The sequence below is a fragment of the Atta colombica genome, unplaced genomic scaffold (assembly GCF_001594045.1).
Source record: "Atta colombica isolate Treedump-2 unplaced genomic scaffold, Acol1.0 scaffold112, whole genome shotgun sequence".
NCBI classification, from domain to species: Eukaryota; Metazoa; Arthropoda; class Insecta; order Hymenoptera; family Formicidae; genus Atta; species Atta colombica.
Window position 1 is genome coordinate 312,565 of NW_017259198.1, and position 6,086 is coordinate 318,650.

A 6,086-nucleotide genomic window follows, 5' to 3' on the forward strand; every position below is an offset into this window, starting at 1 on the left:
ATTTCTTATAATGCTAAAGTGAGACATTTTTTAAATTATGTTATTCAATAGTTAAAATTTGATGATATAAAGAGTTACATAGCTGTTTTATATATCAAAGATTTAATCCACAATATCTATAAGATGATTTTATTTCATCATCACTTTTCGGAAAGCAATGGCAAACCGCCGAGAATAATGAATTTTTGATGAATGACAGTATAATGATCAATTTTGAAAAATGCAAAAATCATAATATTACTTGTTCATTCATAACAATGATAATACTATTTGTTCACATAGAAATGTCCTCGGCAGTGTCATGATGCTTTGCCACGCTATAATCACTTGAAAGAATCTTACATAGCCCATAAAAAAAAGACCTAGCATCTGACATGGACCCTATATGAAAATGACTTGGCAGTCAAAATAAAATTTATTTAAAAATCCGACATAGCCCATGGCAGATTCTTATATATGGAAACGGACTGGTATTCACAGTAATTTATTCATAAAATTTAATGAGCGTTGTATAGGAAATGTATAAGAATCCTTAAATTAATACACACTCTACCTATACTTACATAAAGATCTGTCTAATCTGTTCAGTTTTTATTATTTTTAGTATAGTGTAGAGTCATTCCTCGAATTTCGTACACTCTATTAAGATGCTTTTTTATAATTCGCAAATCACAAAACGTAATTCGTAACGCAAACATAAAATGAAGATTTGCATTTGTCTTTTCATTTGCGTGTAGTTAGTTTTCATCTTACGTGGAGTGATTGTCATTTTGCGTTAGCATTTGTGAACTACGTTTTGCAATTTACGAATTATGTATAAAGGCATTCTAATGCGCGTATTACATTACGCATTGGAGATTGAGGATTGTGAATTAAGGATTAGAATTCAGCCAATCATAACGAAATAACAGACTAAAATTAAAATTATCTGATTGGTCTAAAATTTTAATTCGCAATTTCTTCAATTTCCAATGAATAATGTGATAAGAATATTACAACGAGAAATGCCTAAAACGCATGTGGTCACAAAGAATGTAAATATAGCAGCGCATGTTTGCATCGCAATATTTCGTAGTTGTGACAGATTTCCAAACTTGAATAGTCATAAACTTTAATGATTAATATCAGTCTCACAGAACAGAGTCTTTTATTTTATGCAAAAACACGAATAAGTTTAATTTCATTGATTTTTGAGATGGCATAGGTTAAACTGAATAATTACTCTTTTTTCTTGTCAAACCTATTTTTTACGAAAATGTATCGTATATTGAAAGTATTTTTCAAAATCAAAATTTGACATGGAAAAGATATTCTTAATATTTATTTACAATGCAATTTAATAAACTTCTAAGCGCAAAAATATCGACAAATAAAAAATTTTAATCTGATTATTTAAACAAAATGAATACATTTTGTGATATACTAAGTTGTAGTGGTACAAATATAGAAAATATTGATACTGATGTTTATTCAAATAATATTCAAGAAAGTGCATCCAGTTAACTTTAAATTCCTGCAATATTCATTAAAAAAATGTAAAAACATTCAAATATTGGTTAAAAATTCTATATATCGTTACATATAATATTCCGAGAATGTTCCATATATTATTATATATATTCCGCAAAATTTTAATTTTTCCAAAAATTAATCCCTGAATAATTTTTTAAATAAAATTGTCTATAAAGATTATGTCTATAAAGAACAAATTTCATGTTTTCTCCTTTACAGCTCACTTCACAGACGAAATGTTTTTTATATTTTTTTCCCAGATGATTCTTATTCATGAATATTCTCGCAACCTTTTGTTGGCGAAAATGTGTATTGCTCTCTCGCATAATTTTTGTGATATATACAAGGAAGGAGTATTCATAAAATATTCTAAATATTTCATCGACATTTGCACATTCTGAGACTATTCTTTTACTGTTCCGGAATATTCGTCATATTGAGAATATACAAATCGAACTTTCTATATTTAGTGTTAACGGCAATAACGAGTCTTCCATTAATTCTGATAATGAAAGATTAAGAGAATATTATGGATTGATTGTGATGCAAATCACTTTTTATTGATGGAATCAATAAAAATATTTTAAGTGATCCAACTAAAATTAGTAATAATGATAATAATAATTTATGCATTTGATAATTATTAATAGATTTATTATCGCTATGAATTACAGTTTCATTTTAACTAAGATTGAATTTGTCTAATACATTACGATTAAGAGGGATTATGTAAGAGGAAAGAAGAGAGCTCTAAGAGAAGTCCCGGGCCCTATTTTTTTAGGAGACCCCTTTGCTTAAAATTGTATTTTATTCATAAAAGTAAATAATCGAATACAAATAAATAATTAAAATTTTTAATTTTGCATTTTTTTGGTACAATAAAACACACAATATTCATTAAAAAAGTACACATTTCTACATGTTTTTTTTTAATCTGGAAAGCAATTAATGTATCATTTTATCCTTGTTTTAGCATTGAATAATAATAGGATAGATAATAGATGCTCAATTCTTATGAATAAAAGGAGCTCCGTTTTAATATCTGTCCCTGAGTTAAAAATATTTTAAGCCGGCTCTGAATGTAAAGAAAATGTAATTAAACACAGAAAAAGAAAACTATACTATGACAGATTTGTGAAATGGTATAATACATATATTCCTTTGTTAAGAAAAGGTTAATGGATTCAACACTTATTGGAATGAAAAAAATCGGATCAATCTTTTTTCCAACAAAATGATATAATAACATTTTTGGAAACATATTTCATTTTTTTTTTTTTTCAGAGCAAACATCTTTGGAGATATTACTAGACGCCAATATACTCGTTCTATGTGAAAGCATCAATGTTTCAACTGCAGGTATGATATAATACGTACAATTTTAAAATTGGCACAAATTTAGTAACAAAATAAGTAATATGTAACGCTCGAATATATGCACAGCAAAAACAATACCTTTCCACAAACGATCCATAATCGAGCCCATTAGAATGTTCAAATAATCATTTAATTAATATAAAATTTAATTACTATAAGAGTAAAAATTCATATGTTTCCATTCAGAGCTTTCATCAGTTTGTTAAAATTCCTAATTACATTCTATTAGACAGATAAAAATAAAGATATAAATAACGGTGGATAACGATCGTTTGCTAAACAATCATCTTAATCAAAACCGTGGAAATAGTTGGAATATAGTTTTTGATATATTATATCCTCAATAAGATAGTCAAAATATCAAATTCATAACCACAATCCTCATTAAGCAAGAATCAAATTAAATTCAATGTTTGTAATAGTCAAAATATGTAAAAATGATAGTGGTGTGAAATAAATCAGCAGTTCAAAGAAAAGAGGATGTATGGCTATACAAGATTTTTCCGATGCTGTTAAATATTGTCATGTCCCAAGGATGTCTTTTTATATCTGTATGATAGAATGTAATTAGAAATTCTATGTTAAACTTATGAAGACTTCTGTGAGTCGAAGCGTATGTATATAAATTTTTTCTCTTATAATAATTAAATTTTATATTAATTAAATAATTATTTGAACATCCTAATGGGCTCGATTATTAGTCATTTGTCAAAAGATATTGTATTTTCTGATACAAATTTATTTATAATGTATGAATTATAGGATCGAATGTTTTTAGCACTGACAGTGCAATTTGGAAAAAATTTCAGGAAATGTTCCAGAAAGAAACTACAAAAATTAATATTAGTAAGTTTTAAAAAAATATTTTGTTTAAATATTTAAATCACATGTGCACGTGTAATTGAATTTGGTTATAGAATTAGATTCACTATCAATCAAAGTAGGAAGTCTTGTGGAAGACATGAAGATAATAAAGAACAAAATACAGTTGAACCAAGTACAGTCTAACAGAAATGCAGACTTGGATTTAAAAAAAAAAAAATATAATATTAAGCTTCCATTTAATAACAAAGAAGACTTTAAAAATTTCAATGATCGTCTGAACGATGATACTGATTTTCGATCGAATTTTGTAAGCACAATTACTTTTTTCAGAAATATTTATTTATGTATTATATTTATTTCGCTAATATAAACTTAATCATTCTAGTGCGAGCATTTCCGCCGTTATGTGGATTATTCCACCACTTTATCTAAAAATATAACATCCATGATTAAAATGATTATAACACGTAATGTTGCTATAGAGCAACTAATGTTGCTATACAGCATCTAAAGTAACGCCTGGAAAAGCTCTTATGAAGGATGAACATTTGTATGCATGTATAGAAGGTGCACTGAATATTTTATTATTACATAAATAATTTAATGAAGAAGCTTTAGTAATATTTTAATTACAAAAATTTGTTGTGTTATCAATAAATTTTTCTTATTTCAATTTATAGACATACTTCTCCAAAATGAATTCCAAGGTGAAGTTGTAACGATAAAACTTCTTTTGAAGGCATTAAGTACTTCGCTTAGCAATGCGAAGGACTGGGACGGACACAGGAAAGATCGGGATGGGCAGAGGAAGGATCGGAATGGGCAAACGAAGGATCAATAATTTATTTCTTATATAATTGATCACATATACATTACATATATTATGTCATACTTCATTTGTGAACACAATAAAAAGTCATTGCTTGTATTGAACAGTATCGGTGTTGCACAACCTTGCTATCGATGTGATGCTGCAGTGTACAACGCGTTAAAAGATATAGCCAATTTAATTATTTATAATACATGCGAAACACATGGATGTTACTTCACGAGTTACAAATAATTACAAGTTAAGCGGCCTTCCCTTTTAGAGACATATGCTACAAGTGCGGGAACTTTCGAAAACGTCCAATATCCATTATGAATTTTGGCAGAAATACTCTAAATGATGTCAAATGATATCAAATGCCCTTGAATGGATTTTCATCGATAAAAAAGTTTAATGCCAAAAATGTTTGAGTAAAGTTATATATGTATATCGCTATGACGAAACAAGATCCATATCTATGGACGTCCAACTTTCCATTCCAATGAGATCTATAGGGGATTCCGTTTAGCTACAAATTGATTGCCTACAGTATCGTTTGCCTACATCACTTTTATCGATAGTTCGTTTGCGCACAAAAATTATTGCGTACAACTCGATTACCTACATGTATTATTGCACACAAAAATGTAAAATTAAGAGAAAAACTTTTGCAGTACACACGACACTATTGTGCATAAATTGCATTGTACTCATGATATTATTGCCTACAGATCGATCGCCTACAAACACTTTTGCACATAAATTAAGATTAAAATTAAGATTAAATTACGTAAATATAAAATAATGTATTTTATATTTTTATAAAAGAAAATTTATATTTTAAAACAGAGAATAGTAGACAATCGAGTTGTAGGCAATGATCTTACAGGTAGACAATCGAGCTGTAGACAATAAAACATGTAGGCAAATGTGACTTCGTTTCTAAAATTTTTATTTGTGCACAAAAGTGCTCATAAGCGATCGATCTGTAGGCAATAATGTTATGTGCAATGCAGTTTGTGCGCAACAATGTGTAGTGTGTGCAAAAATTTTTCTCTTAATTTTACAATTTTGTGTGCATAGATAATTAAGCTGTAGGCAAACGATACTGTGGGCCATTAATTTGTAAGCAAACGGGATCCTCCCTGGTGTGGCGTTTGCAAGTTTGCCATGCTTGCTCCTGAGGTGCTATCCTATATATGTTTACCGGTTACACTGGACAGTTATATATCGGTATCATTTTGCGTAGTTTTTTTTACTATACAAAATATCTGCGCAAAATACGTAAAGATATCGACAATTGTCTAGACATGTACAGAACGAGAAATACGGGCTTGACATGGCAGCATGGCATTCACGTAAGAATCATACTATAGCTAAATACTTATCTAAATTTCCATTATAAATTATAATACAAAATTAATTTTGTATTATAATTTATAAATTATAATTGTAATAATTTATAATTTATAGAAGTTTAATATATATATGTATACATATACATATATACATATATACATATATATATAAGAAAAGTTTGAGATACATATATATATATTTCAAA